The sequence below is a fragment of the Peromyscus eremicus genome, chromosome 4 (assembly GCF_949786415.1).
Source record: "Peromyscus eremicus chromosome 4, PerEre_H2_v1, whole genome shotgun sequence".
NCBI classification, from domain to species: Eukaryota; Metazoa; Chordata; class Mammalia; order Rodentia; family Cricetidae; genus Peromyscus; species Peromyscus eremicus.
Genome location: NC_081419.1, coordinates 28,845,887 through 28,860,924, shown reverse-complemented (window position 1 = coordinate 28,860,924; position 15,038 = coordinate 28,845,887). Strand labels below are relative to the sequence as shown.

Here is a 15,038-nt window from a genome sequence, read left to right as displayed (position 1 = left end):
TAGAGATGATTTAAAGTGTAGGAGATGTATATAGGCTACATGCAAACACTATGTGATTTCACACAGAGGACTCAACAGGTACCCTGAAGTCAGTCCTGCACACGTATGAGGGGCAGCTGTAGGCTGACGAGAGAACTCACATGTTTCTCCTTCTCCTCTGCCTCCTCCTCTTTCTATCCCTATCCCCAGTTGTCAATGCTGACAAGCTTCGGGGTCATCTTCTTCACGTCAGGGTCAGAGAGGTCCTTCAAGCCTCGGTTCTCTCTCGTTTTACATCTCAACTAGTCTTACCGCTTTTTGCCAAAACTCCTGCAAGAGTCTTCTAAGTGGTCATCTAGTCTCTCTTCCCTTCAGTACATCTGGATCCTTTTCCAAATGCATCTTCCTTGGCTAAAGTCCTTTAAAAGGTGGGCAACCATTTGTGAGGCTGTCTACTGTGCACTGCCCCACAGCCTGCTGCCACGCTTTTCACAACTGGCCGGGTGGGTCCTTCCCCATCACACACGCTGGCAAAGTGCTTCCAATTTCCCTACTGCAGTCCCACTGTTTGCATCATTCCCTCAACACCTTGACCTTGCTTTCTGTCAAAATACGCCCCGTCCTTTAGAACTCACGCCCAATGCTCTCTTTTCCAACACCGCATAAGGTCTTTTTCTTGAGACTCTGTCTCTCCCTCTTCCTCTTCTTAGAAGGCAGTAGGATGCATACTGCTCGGCCGTGTGACCTCCAGATTCATTGTCACTTGTTCACCTAACAAGTTTCCTCTCTCTCCTTTGAGCATCCCCAGTAGTCCTCCTCCAGGGGGGCCTCTGATCAAAGCCTACTTCAGACAGCAGGCATCTGTAAGCACCATGTTGTGGGAAAAAAACAAGTTCCAGGGTTGGAGCGCAGTGAAAGACAGGACTGACACATTTTAGTAAGCATGCTCGTCCCTCTGCTGTGTACATTTCTAAGTGATCATTTCTAAGTACATTTTCATGTAATTGCTACTCTGCATTTTCCAGGGAACAAAGTTAGATTCAGAAAGGCCCCTGGCTTGCACAGGGTCACAAACCAACATCATTTGCTTCCTGTGTTGGTTCTGAGAACATGTAAACAAGGGAGTCTAAAGAACCCTCTAGTCCCATGGAGGCTCCGCAGCTGTTGGTCTAAATAAAGTTCAGGAGTTCCCACTAGTTTGGTTTGGTTGTCTCTGTAGGTTTTCCCATCATGATACTGATGTTCCTTGCTCATAGAATTCCTTTTCTCTCTCTTCGACTGGACTCCTGGAGCTCGGCCTGGTGCTTGGCTGTGGATCCCTGCATCTGCTTCCATCAATTACTGGATGAAGGCTCTATGATGACAGTTAGGGCCCTCTGTATAAGTGAGACAGTTGTGTAGCTTGATGTAGTTAAGGGGGCCCTGGCAGTGGGATCAGGATCCATTCCTGGTGCATGAGCTGGCTTTTTGGAGCCCACTACCTATGATGGGACACCTTGTACAGCCTTGATGCAGGGGGAGAGGCTTGGACCTGCCTCTGCTGAATGTACCAGGCTCTGCTGACTCCCCATGGGGGGCCATACCTTGTTGGAGGAGGGAATTGGGGGTGGGCTGAGGGGGAAGGCTGGAGGGGCAGGAGGAGGGAAGAGAGGGGGAATCTGTGGTTGGTATGTAAAATGAATAAAAAATTCCTTAATTAAAAAAAAAAAGGAACCCTCTAACTTTACTTGCTTTTACGTGACTTTTAAAAGCACTAATTCTGGAAGTAGCATAGCTGAACGGTATATTATTTGTCGCCCACTAGCTTTGTTCCAGACAACACTTTGGATGCCTGTGTTGTAATGGTAACTGTTGCCTGGATTAATTTTCAGGAATTCAAAGGCCACTTTTGTGAAAATCACTGACCCTTCACTTAGGCCTGCACAGGTATCTGGTGGACAAATGAGACAAAACTAATGACACCAAGATGAAGAAAATGGAGAGATTGCCAAGACTTATAGGGTTATCATGACCTATGATTGAGCAAAGCAACTGCTGTGTCTTCCAATGCCCCACTCCAGACCATCACAACAGCATTTAGAGGCCCAATCACCAGCCTGTCCTAGACTAAGACCCCGTCCTTACCTTTGCCTAAGGATCAAGGGAACCTGAAACTCAGGTTAGGTTAAGATGGCGCTTTCCAGATGTTATTCCTCCACCTTACTCTACTGGCATTCCAAGGAAATCCTTTTTGCCTCGTTCAAAACTCATCTGGCCCTTGCCATAGCAGTAAATAAACCAATTCGAGTTCAGGAATAAACCCACTTTCAAAAGGCACATAAAATCACTGTGCAAAGCACGTTCTAACATCCTAACTTTCTGAGAATTTTAGTTAAGAAATGTGTTTCCTACCTCACTCCTCTCTGAGTGCAGTGTTTAAATATTCATTACAGATGTTTAAATAATACAGTCGTTTAGAAATGTCACTCTAAGATACTGGCAACATAAAGTCTGGGTGCCAAAAACAGACTTCGGTCTTGAATGACCACAGCAAAGCTCCAAGGTGAGGATTAAACACCCATCTTAAGACAGGGAAATCAGAGGTCAGAAAGAATAATTAACATCAGCACAGTAGAGCAAAAAGCAGAGGCAAGAAGGGTTGATTTCAGAGCTCACAATTTCCCAAAGTTCTAGATTCCTGACCACAAAGATCCAACCCACCGCATCTCAATTCGGCACTTCTGCATGGACAACTGGAACAGGGAATTTCTGCCAGGCTGTGACTTGTGGCTCTAGAGGATGTGACAGCAGAGCCAAGGCCTGAAGGCTTGTCAGCCTCTGGGAAGTCAAGGGCAGAGTGCTCCAGGCACAGGTAACCGAAAAGTGGCCTTATTTTAAAAAGCACTTGATCTGCTGGAAAGTGGGCCACTCCATGCAGAGAGAGCAAGGCGCAGGATGGTAAGAGACAGCCGGGGGGCTCAGAGAGCAGTGCTGGGAAGCCCTGCAGTACATTCTTCTGTGCTATCCTTCTATGCAAAGGAATGGCCTGATCTGGTTTCTAGTTTGACACTCTGTAGGGGCCTGATGCTTGGGAATATAAACTGTACAATAAAATAATCATTAAGACCTGTGAGGAAGCAACCGTAGAAATCCTGAAACAGCTGAGGCTGCTTGGCAATGAAGATGACAGGGGCTGAGTTGGGAGGAACCATGTCACAGCCCTTGCAGAAACTAGGAATCTCACTCATTGGTCGCCATGTTGAGCCACAGGTCACAGATCATTTCCGGCATCAGTGCTGAGTGGGTCAGAAAGGCTGTCCATCTCAATCTCACAACACTCTAGAGATTGCCTCTCCTCTTTCCACCTTCAAGTTCAAGTGTGTCCACTGGATGCAAAGGAGAGAGAGAGAACCCAGGGATACCTTGAGTTGCCACGTTACACCCCCACAGCAATTCCATGAAACTCGTGGCATCACCTGACGTGACAGGGACAGCAGGTCAAATCCTCAACATATTCAATGGGTAGGTGGCAGATCTATACCGAGCCCAGTCTCTGACTCCAACCCCAATGCTCCTTCAGCCAGAGTACGGGCCTCTCTGGAGGGAGAGTGACCTTCACAGTGGCTACAGTAGCCACAAGCTGGCCACATACATGCACTCGTGAAGCCATTCTGGGTTGCAGCCCTTAATCCAGTCTCTCCCATTTTGTTTGACAATTTTTTCTTTTCCTTTTCTTTCTTTTTTTTTTTCCCTCTGTGTAACAGCCCTGGCTGTTCTGGAACTCACTATGTAGACCAAGGCTGGCCTCGAACTCACAGAGATCCGCTTGCCAGTGCCTCCTGAGTGCTAGGATTAAAGACATGCACCACCACTGCTGTTCTGAAAATGTTTTCTAAGCACAAGTATCTGTACTTGTATAGCATGTAGCTATGGATGCTCATGGTCAGACACCGGCTGGATTCTAGGAAGTCAACGGTGAGAAGGAGACACTTCCCAAGGACCAATCAGGGTCTGATGAGGATGACAAAGTGGGAGAAGTGGCTGTTTCTTTTTTTCCCCTCTGGCGTACTTTAAAGTTCTATAAATAGGTGAAAATTCAGACGTATTTTTAAGGACTTCGCTGCTTTTGTGCCACACTGGCCTCATTATGTAGATAACTTCACAGATCCGTTCCATTGTATTACTCTGTACTAGTGCTGTCTAATGAAAAAAAAAAAGGTGTCAGTTTTTAAAAAAAGCGAAGTCTCACAAGAAGTAAGTCTATTCTATTTGAAGGAAGCATTGGGAATGCCGGCAAGGCCACTCAGCACTGCCTTCCAGGGTCAGTTATGATGGAGGCTGAGCACAGAGCAGGGCACGAGACAGATGGATAAGGCCACACAGCTCTGGAGCCCAGCGTGAGTGGGCTGTGCTGCAGAAACCAGCTCTCTGAATCCTCGGATGGTCACAGGGACTAGGGACAAGGATGCCCACTCCAAAGTGGGAGAAACTGAGGCTTGGGTGGCTGTACAACTTGTATAAGGTTCTTACCTAATTATGTGTGGGAGGGAACACCCTGTTCTTAACTCCTCTTCTATTCTGCTTAGGTCACAGTGGATCTTTAAGGCGACTTCAGGGTTAGAAATCACAAGCGGGGCTCATGGGCTCAACTTTCTTCTGTGTGGAGCGGAGTCATTTTGTGGGTGGGTGGTGCCCACTCAGCGTATTTGAAAGTTAAACAGAGAAACCACTCTCTGTCTCCCCTAACAGCAGAATGCAAAGTCTTCCCTGGCCACCCAGCTGGTAAAGATACGATAAAGAATGTTCAGGCAGTGGGGTCTTGGGGGACGCAGGGGAGCTGGGCTGTCTGTAACTGCTTACCAACCATGAACGCCTCTTGTGTCACACGGCCCACCTGCTGCAGAGCCTTCTTCCTAGTGGTTTTCCTTTCTGAGAGAACATTTTGTCCATGGTTGAATGGCATCTCCCTGCAGGAAAGCGGGTAGGACTTTCTACCCCGTCTATGCCCACTTGAGTTATTGGAAAATGCATATGGATAATACTTCTAAAGCAATCATGTGGGCTGCCTGGAGAGATCTATCCCCTTCCTTGGTAAACCCCTGGATGCCTGTCCCAGGATCAGTTCCACATCTGTGGCTGTGGACGGCACCGATAAAAAAAAAAAAAGCTGTTGATGTCAACGGTGGCAGCAGAGACAGGGGGATCAAAAAGCAGTATGAGCTCCATCAGCCCTTCCCATTCCGCGGTGGGAGAGGTTGCTCTCTCCATTAAGCAGATGAGCACCGATCTTAACTTGGGAGAGTCTCCTGACCATGCGGCCCCGTGTAAGCACCTGAGCAAGGTGGTGGGGGTGGGGTACACAGTACTCTTCCCTCACTGTGGGCCCTATCAGTCACAACGGCCAATTCCCATCAGTTCGTCAAAGAATTCCTCTCCTCCCTTCTTTCTTCAGTCTTCCTCTGATGTCTTGGGCCTCGGTCTGAGGTCAAGAAGCCCCAGACTTGGAGCCACATGTGGAAACCAGTCCCCATCAGATTCATTCCAAATGACACTACGCCCACATTTGGAAGAAAACAACCCAGGAGTGTGGACATACATCAAACTAGACAGTCGGAGAACTTACATTGCTGGGTTAAAGATCAAAGCCTCTCAGGCAGTGAGCTGGGTCCCTAACTTGTTTTAAGCTCACACCTTAATGTCACCAGGTCTGAAGCCCTCGGCCTTCACAAGCTCCCAGGGTGAGGCCCCCAGGCCAGCAGCGGCACTTTGCCATTCACAGGCCACATCTCCGAGTAGATCATCCCAGTGGCAGAGACTGCTGGTGAGCTACAGGAAGGAAACACTGAAGCACTGGTGGTCTAGTGGGGAGATTCACACTGATGCTCCGGAATGGTCTGAAGAGACCAGCTTTCCCCGGAGCCTCTCGGTCCTCCAGCAATCCCAACGCCTGTGTGTAGAGTCCTTCCTTCCAAGAGGCCTGTCAGTTTCACGAGCTCCCGTCCCCAGGGACTCCCAAATGATCAATGAGTATGCGCCTGGATTCCTCAGTCTCCCTCAGCCATTTGCTTCCCTCCAGGCACGGCTCCTCAATCTCCACTCTCACTTTCTGCTGAATTATTTAACATCAAGAATCGGCTAAAATTTCCTTGCAGAATGTACCAGGAAAGGAGGCGTCCTGCCCCCTGTCCTGCCTCTCTCCCAGCTGGCCTCGGAGAAGGCTTCATCCTTCTCCCCTGTCCTGGGTGAACTCGTCGGTCCTCTTGCCTCCTCGCCCCTGACTCTCTGTAGCCTCTCAGGTGCACAAACATTTCCCTCATCTCCTTCTCAGTTACCTAAAAGTGTGCCACACTTCTGTAGCTCTGAAAATCAAAACGCTCCCACCTGCCTCTGTACCATCACCACACACTGTGGATCCTTTCGGCTGCATTGACAGAAGCAAAGGTCAAAGGCCACAGCCTCGCCCTGCCTCCCTCTATTGCCCTCTCTACCAAAGACCCCATAACCACCTCTCTTCTGCTATGACTTCCTTGTGCATTACATGTTCTTTCATTTCTAGTCTGTGTAAACACTGGCCTTCCCTAGGGCTAACGGCCTTCTGTCCCTCTCTCTCCCATAAACTGTTGGCGCCCAACTCAGGATTCTGTGTGGCACCGTCATCATTTTTGCTGTAACCACAGACAAGCCATTCTACCTTTCAGTTAATATTTTCTTAAATCAAGTTTTTTTTTCCTTAAATATATTGCCAACGGAAGTTTTACATTGCTAGCATAAGTAAAAATAATTACACACTACAATGGAAGACATTAAAGATGGCTGCCATGCACACGGCTTGTCAATGAGCACTGGCTGTGTGTCGCTGCAGGACAAGGACTCCAAGCCTGTGACCTGTTCTTTCTTTTTGGTAAGAGGGAAATTCCAAAGAAAGACTAAGGGCTATCAGCAAGCTGGGGGCTTCTCTCTGACAGACTCACAGGGCCTGAAAGAGAAATGAAAAGGTGTCTCTCCTCCCTGTGTTTCCGTGTTAGCTAAGGCCCTATCTGTGCGCTGCTTAAAATGATCAACCACCAAGGCCATTGTCCACTGTGTGCTAGGGTTTCCCTCCTGTCCCCCAAGGCTTTTATCAAGAGTTTTACAGTTCCAGTTTCTTCAATGCTTGACTGTATTTCTTAGCTCCATTTCACATAGCCTTAGAAAATGAGATTACAGATAGCAATCTGAAACAAAAAGAAATAATAAATACCACAATGTCAAAAATAGTCCAGAACAACAGCAATCCATCCAGGCTGGAGCCCACACTTACCCCAGCTGGGGCCACACATTAGGGCTGGAGCCTGGAAGGGGTCCAAAGCCTGCCATCAACACATTATCGATAATAGTAATAAACTAAGCCAAGATGAGGCATACTGCTTGCAATCCCAGCATTCAGGAGGCTGGGACTAAGAACAGCCTGGGCAAAATAAGCAAAACCTGGCTGCAAAAAGAAGAGTAATAATAATAATAAACAATAAGCAACATCTGAGAGATTGGCCATGCACTTCACACACACGCTAGCCAGGCCTCACACTATCCCCTGGGGCGGTTGCCATTAGATGACCATCATTTATAGAAGTTAAGAAGCCTACCTGTAAGGGGTAGGTTCAGGATTTGCACGAAATCTGCCCAGAGCCTGTGTGTGCTCTTAACTCTTCTGCTTCCCTGACTCTGAGACCAAAGCAATTTTAAACCTCACAAACTACAAAATAATAGCCTGCTGCTCTTAAGCACAATTAAGACAATGGGGTGACACCACAGGAAAACTGTTCGGCGTGTAATTAACCATAATTACTGGTGTCCTCTAATTGTTTGGGAAAATAAGTCGTTTGCTCTTGACAAGCTATAATTCTGGAGTGTGCTGAGAAGGTGCAAGCCCTCACTCGGGTCTGTATACCTTCAGCACATGCATGTATTATTAGTCAGATCTCACAGTGGATCCCAGGGAGGCTCCAGGGTAACTTCAATGTGTAATTGAGAATCAAGTCAACTGGGATTTGGGAGAGATCTAAGCCATAATGCTCAACCCCTCCTTTTTTATTTTTAATTTTTTAAACATTTATTTTAACACATATGTATGGGTTTTTGTGTGCCTTTCAGAAGAGGGTGTCAAAACCCCTGGCACTGGAGTTACAGATGGCTGTAAGCCATCATGTGGATGCTGGGAATTGAACTTGGGTCCTCTGCAAGAGTAGCAAGTGCTCTTAACCCCTGAGCCATCTCTCCAGCCCTCAACCCCTCCTTTTATAGCTGGGAAAATAGAACAAAGATACAACTTGCCAAGAACATACAGAGCTCTGCGTCATAGCCAAGCACTTGGGGCACCTTGGGGATTAAGTAAGTTAAACCCAGACATCCCAAAGCTGAAAGCTAGGCTCCCCTACCTAGCAGCTGAATGACTTCAGGCAAATCACACCTCTTCATGCTTTTCTGGTGATTAAGGGACTTGATACATGTGAGATCCTAGGAATCTACATGCATGGCACCTGAGTGGAACATCTGAACACTCACACTAGTGTGTCAAAAGCTTGGTGGAACTTGAAGGTTCTCATCAAAGCTGCCAAGAGGAGTGATAAAGTTCAGCAAGAGACCTTAGAATCTCCATCGTGTTAATTCCACCAGAATGAGAGGCAGTCACCATGCTCCTGTGGCCAGACTTACTGATTCCACAGACTCAGTTTCCCAAAAGAACAAACTCCAAAACAGCAACATGAGCAAGTTGTACTTAGCACATTCTTAGCAAAAAGTAGCAAACGCTATCTGACAGGAAAAATTAGGTAAGGACTTCACCTTGCCAATTTGGCAAATTAAAAAATAACCAACTAGCTGGATGTGGTGCCCTACGCCTTTAATCCCAGCACTCGGGATGCAGAGGCAGGTGGATCTCTGTGAGTTCCAGGCCAGACTGATCTACAAAGCGAGTTCCAGGACAGCCAGGGCTACACAGAGGAACCCTGTCTCGCGGGTGGGGGGGGTTGTAGGGGGAGGTAACTATGTTGCTTTCTTTCCTGTATGCCATGTCAAACATGACCCATCAATCACACAAGCAGAAGACACTCCTGCCAGCTCACATTTTGAGTTCTGGAAATGAAGGTCTAAGCAAGCAGCCAGAGAACGAGGCCTGGGAGTGAGCTGCAGCATCCGGGGCACTTTTACTTCAGTTCCTTTGATAAGACATTTGGCTTGAAGCAGTTAAGGATATGAGGTATAATACATCTTGCATGAGTTGTGAGGTAAAGGTACAAAGGGTTCCAAACCCAATGCACAGCAACATGAGATGCTCTCCACCTGGAACACAACAAAACATTCCTGTCCTCCCCAGGTTCCGTGAGCAGCATCTGCATCCGAAAGAGAAGACTGAAGGGACAAGGTGCTTCTTAAAGATGCTCCAATGCATAGAAGCTGACTCAGCCTGAAGCCCAAAGGCCCACTGAGAACCAAAGAGTCAGATGACAGGCCAGAGGAAGGAGCACCCAGGAATGCCAGCAGTGCATCCTCTGAGCACTTGACCATTAAAACAGGAAAGATCCTTGGGCCTTCATGCCCTGGGCACAGCCTGACTACAAGATCTCAGCTCACTATGCAAAAACCCAGTGAACTTAACGAAGAGATCTCTGCCCTGCAAGACCCACTCTGAGATTTAAGAAGCAGAAATGAAGTTCTGAAGACACTGGGCCTCTGCAGAGGCTACCAAGCTTCTAAGAAAAAGTTGTCACTATGAAAAGACCTGACAGAGACTCATCTAGAATATAAAGATGGTAAATAAGGCTTCCTCAGAAAGACTAAAGAAAGCCAGACACGGTGGTTCATACCTGTGATACCAGCATTTGGGAGGCGTAGGAAGAATTGCTATGCAGTCTAGACCACTCTGGGCTACAAAGGGAGGGGAGGGGAGGGGAGGGGAGGGGAGAGGAGGGGAGAGGAGGAGAGGGGAGGAGAGGGGAGGAGAGGAGAGAGATGGATGGATGGATGGATGGATGGATGGACAGACAGAAAGGAGAAAGAGGGGATTTGTTTCTGGATCTCACATAACAGCTGCAAAGAATAGATTCCTCAAGTTATCCTCTCTTTCCCACATGCATGCATGGTATGACAGGTGTGTGCCACACACATGCAGGCACACACACACACACACACACACACACACACACACACACACAACACATTAAAGAAATGGAAAGGAAGAGAGGGAATGAGGGAGAGGTTGACTGAGACATTACCAGGAGCAAGGAGTTAGGAAGGCAGAGGGAGCCAGGGACCGGAGGGTCTGCTGAAGACAGCCAGCAAGTGGGTGACAGGTCTGTCACAGGTCTGTCTCACAGAACTGCTGAGAGGAGGCCACTTTAAAACATTTCACTTGTAAATACCCTTTTATAACAAGTGATTGAAGCCACTTTCTATCTTAGCTTGAAATCACCTAGTTCTGTGTCAGTGGGTTTTTTTCTCCTTTAATTTTTTAAATAAAAAATAGATGTACATGGTTCAAACAAGAAATATCTTTTAAAAAGCATGAAGCTTCTGTACTAATCTCCAACTCCTGCAAAATGAAGCTTTTCTGGTGAGAGCTGAGAAGTATCTACGGTTAAACAGGAGGCCGTTTATTATCCCGCCCATTTAGCAGAATAATAGCAGTGGGTTCTCCCCGCGCCCTACCAACTAGCCAGCAGGTTTGGGTCCCAGTTAATGGTACCAAGGCGAGGGACCATCTTGAGGAGCAGGTTTTAAATCCAATCAGAAAGTGATTGGTTACTACCTTAATAACCATGGCACTGTGGCACTGGGCATATCTGGCCAGCCAGTCATTATTGTAGCTCACAGGTTTCACAGCTAGGTGAGACTTGTTGATGACTTTCTCCTCCAGGAGCATGTGTAGATCCTTCCAGAGCATGTGTAGAACTCTCCAGAGTTCTATGAAAGCTGCCCAGTAAGCATAAAGCTTCCAGATTGACAGTAGCTTGATTTTCTCCATGGTCTATGACTCAGCAAGAGGGTCTTAGCAGCAATTAAGAGAATCAGTGAGGACAATGACAATAACCTGTAATGTGTGGCAGCGTCCTTGTGCCACAGATGACAATTAGCACAGATGCCCACAACTGGTCAACATGCAGAGAACTGAGGACTGTAGAGTACTCAGCTCTAAATGAGACATCTATCACACACTCACTCTCTCTCTCTCTCTCTCTCTCTCTCTCTCTCTCTCGACAAGGTTTGTGAATTATTACGGAAGAGGGAGCAAAAAGGTTGTAAAAGCCAGAGGGAGCCTGTAGCAAAACAGTATTTTGCAGACATGGCAGGGCCACTGCCCACATGAAATTACAGCAGCTGTGACTACGTGCTTAAGACTTTGACGAGATCAAGCCAGCCGAAATGCCAGCATGGATGGGGGAAGGGACTCATAAAGTCCCACCCTAATTTGAGAAGCTATTGGCAACTGATGGATTATGGGAAAGTCAGGGCAACTTTCTTCAAAGATGTGAACCCTAAGAGGTCACCCATGGTACAAAAAGTGGTCCCATACCCACATATAGGCAGCACTGAATGGATTTATTGGGTATTAAGACCGACAGACAGACAGACACACACACACACACACACACACACACACACACACACACACACACACAGAACACATGAGGCTGGGGGAGAGTAGTTAGTAGGGTGGGGAGGAACTGGAGGGGAGGGAATAAGGGGAGGTGATCTTCTCCAAACACATATGTGTATGAATATTAAACGAAGTATTTCTGCAGGCATGAAGTATAAAAAGGAGACAGCCTCTCACCTACCTGCCCTCTACTTCCACAGCTTCCAGCGGCTCACTAGCTTCCAGCCTCGCCTTGCCATCAGCTCCCCACCTGTCACCCCAGAGTCCTCTGCACATGCCAGATACACATCCTCCACACCACCTCCTCAGGTTGAGAAGGGGCATTTTATACACATCTGCCTCCACCTTGCTCTTTTAACGTATCTCTCTCTCTCTCTCTTTCTTTCTTTCTTTTTTTTTTTTTTTTTTTTTTTTTGGTTTTTTGAGACAGGGCTTCTCTGTGTAGTTTTGGTGCCTGTTCTGGATCTCGCTCTGTAGACCAGGCTGGCCTCGAACTCACAGAGATCCACCTGACTCTGCCTCCAGAGTGCTGGTATTAAAGGCATGTGCTACCACTGCCCAGCTACTTAATGTATCTTTTTTTTTCTTTTTCTTTTTTTTTTTTTTTTTTTTTTTTTTTTTTGGTTTTTCGAGGCAGGGTTTCTCTGTGTAGCTTTGCGCCTTTCCTGGGACTCACTTGGTAGCCCAGGCTGGCCTCGAACTCACAGAGATCCGCCTGGCTCTGTCTCCCGAGTGCTGGGATTAAAGGCGTGCGCCACCACCGCCCGGCTCTACTTAATGTATCTTGAAGATTCCCCATGGATCACTAGTCTAGGAAGATCTGCATTTGTGAATTTACTCACTTGAAGATTAAAAATGATTTTTAAATGTCTTTCTGAGCATGTACACTTTCTGCCATGATTCTCTTAGCAACAGAGTATAACAACTAGCTTTAAAGTGTTTACATTATAGTAGGGTGTAAATAGCTGAGAGATAACTTCAGGTATACTAGGGGTGTACATTGGTAATACACAGATGCCTTTCTTTTTATGTAAGGAAGCTGAGTCTGTAGATTTCAGTGTCTGTGCAGAGGGGATGGAGGAGGTATTGGAGCCCATCCCCCACATTTATGGATTGACAAATATGTTATTACATAGTGGAAAGCTTTCACATACTGGGTTTGGGTTTGTTTGGGGGGTTTGTTTCGTTTTGGTTTTTTTTTGGATTTTCATTTTTTTGAGACAGGGTTTCTCTCTGTAGCTCTGGCTGTCCTGGAACTCGTTCTGTAGACCAGGCTGGCCTTGAACTCACAGAGATCCACCTGCCTCTGCCTCTCGAGTGCTGGGATTAAAGGTATGTGCCACTACCACCTAGCTCATACTATTTTATTTTTAATTTACAAATGCATATGAAACATTCCACTAGATGATTACGATGATTATGTACCCTTTTATTTTTTTATTTTTTTATTTTTTTTTAAGACAGGGAATATTTTATTTAAAACCCATCAGTGAGATAGACAGCTTGGGTCTATGACAAATCATTCACATCTAAAGCATAAGTCAGTAACTGTATGAAAGCACACATTGCCACATACAAATTAACTGATCAGACCACAACCTTCTATGTTGGAACAGAATAACTTCCCTGTAAAAGCAGCACCTTCATGACATTTAATTTAGTATTCTTCTCCTTCTTCCTCTCCCTCTCCTTCAACAGAATCCACACCTACTTCCTCATAATCCTTCTCCAGGGCAGCCATGTCCTCACGGGCCTCAGAGAACTCCCCTTCCTCCATGCCCTCACCCACATTCCAGTGCACAAAGGCACGCTTGGCATACATCAGATCAAACTTGTGATCTAGGCGAGCCCAGGCCTCAGCGATGGCTGTGGTGTTGCTCAGCATGCACACAGCCCTCTGGACCTTGGCCAGGTCTCCACCAGGTACCACAGTGGGAGGCTGGTAATTAATGCCAACCTTGAAGCCAGTGGGGCACCAGTCCACAAACTGGATGGTACACTTGGTCTTGATGGTGGTGATGGCAGCATTGACATCTTTGGGAACCACATCACCATGGTACAGCAGGCAGCAAGCCATGTATTTACCTTGGCGAGGGTCACATTTCACCATCTGGTTGGCTGGCTCAAAGCAGGCATTAGTGATCTCTGCTACAGAAAGCTGCTCATGGTAGGCTTTCTCAGCAGAGATGACAGGGCATATGTGGCCAGAGGGAAGTGGATACGAGGGTAGGGCACCAGGTTGGTCTGGAATTCTGTCAGGTCAACATTCAGGGCCCCATCAAATCTGAGGGAAGCAGTGATGGAAGACACAATTTGACCTATCAACCTATTTAGGTTAGTGTAGGTGGGGCGCTCACTGTCGAGGTTTCTACGGCAGATGTCATAGATGGCCTCGTTGTCTACCATGAAGGCACAATCAGAGTGCTCCAGAGTGGTGTGGGTAGTGAGGATGGAATTGTAGGGCTCAACCACAGCAGTGGAAACCTGGGGGGCTAGGTAGCTGGAGAACTCCAGCTTGGACTTCTTTCCGTAATCAACAGAGAGCCGCTCCATCAGCAGGGAGGTGAACCCAGAGCCAGTACCTCCGCCAAAGCTGTGGAAAACCAAGAAGCCCTGAAGACCTGTGCACTTGTCAGCCAGCTTGCGAATTCGGTCTAAGACAAGGTCAATGATCTCCTTGCCAATGGTGTAGTGGCCCCAGGCATAGTTATTGGCAGCATCTTCCTTGCCTGTGATGAGCTGCTCAGGGTGGAAAAGCTGGCGGTAGGTCCCAGTGCGAACTTCACCTATAACTGTGGGTTCCAGGTCTACGAACACGGCCCTGGGCACATGCTTGCCAGCGCCTGTCCCACCGAAGAAAGTGTTGAAGGAGTCATCTCCTCCCCCAATGGTCTTGTCACTCGGCATCTGGCCGTCAGGCTGGATGCCATGTTCCAGACAGTAGAGTTCCCAGCAGGCATTGACGATCTGGACACCAGCCTGGCCAACGTGGATGGAGATGCACTCACGCATGGTTGCTGCTTTGCAGCTGCCGGGAGGATGGCCGAGGCGAGGAGGAGGTGTTGCTTCTTACAGCGCGACTCTTAGGTGGTCGATGTAAGAGAACCTGCCCATGTACCCTTTTATAACTAACACCCCAAATGAAAAGGACATTTGTATTGTGTCCCTTTCTAGGCAACTGCATGTTGGCAATTACTCATCTTTACTTTGTATCACAGTAAGACAATGTGGAGTTGTTTTATTTGCATTTTATAAGGATACAAAGACATGCTGTTCTGAACCAGCCATAAGTGTCAGAATGCATTTCATCTCGGGCCAGGATCCCTGCCTGACCCAGTCCTCACCAGGTGCCCCACTCCTGCACTTCTCTCCACCATGATCCACAGTGGCCTGGAAAATGACCACTTTCTCCCCGAGTCTGTCAATTCAAACTCCACGTCACCGTTAC

General features: G+C 47.4%; 1 protein-coding gene and 1 pseudogene across 2 annotated transcripts in view; both read right to left on the bottom strand.

The window, feature by feature from the left end:
- Kif5c (kinesin family member 5C) overlaps positions 1 to 15,038 on the bottom strand; it is a 168,215-nt gene that overhangs the window by 129,599 nt on the left and 23,578 nt on the right. The gene's annotated exons all lie outside the window — the stretch shown is intronic.
- On the bottom strand, positions 13,073 to 14,685 carry LOC131909132 (tubulin alpha-1A chain-like; annotated as a pseudogene).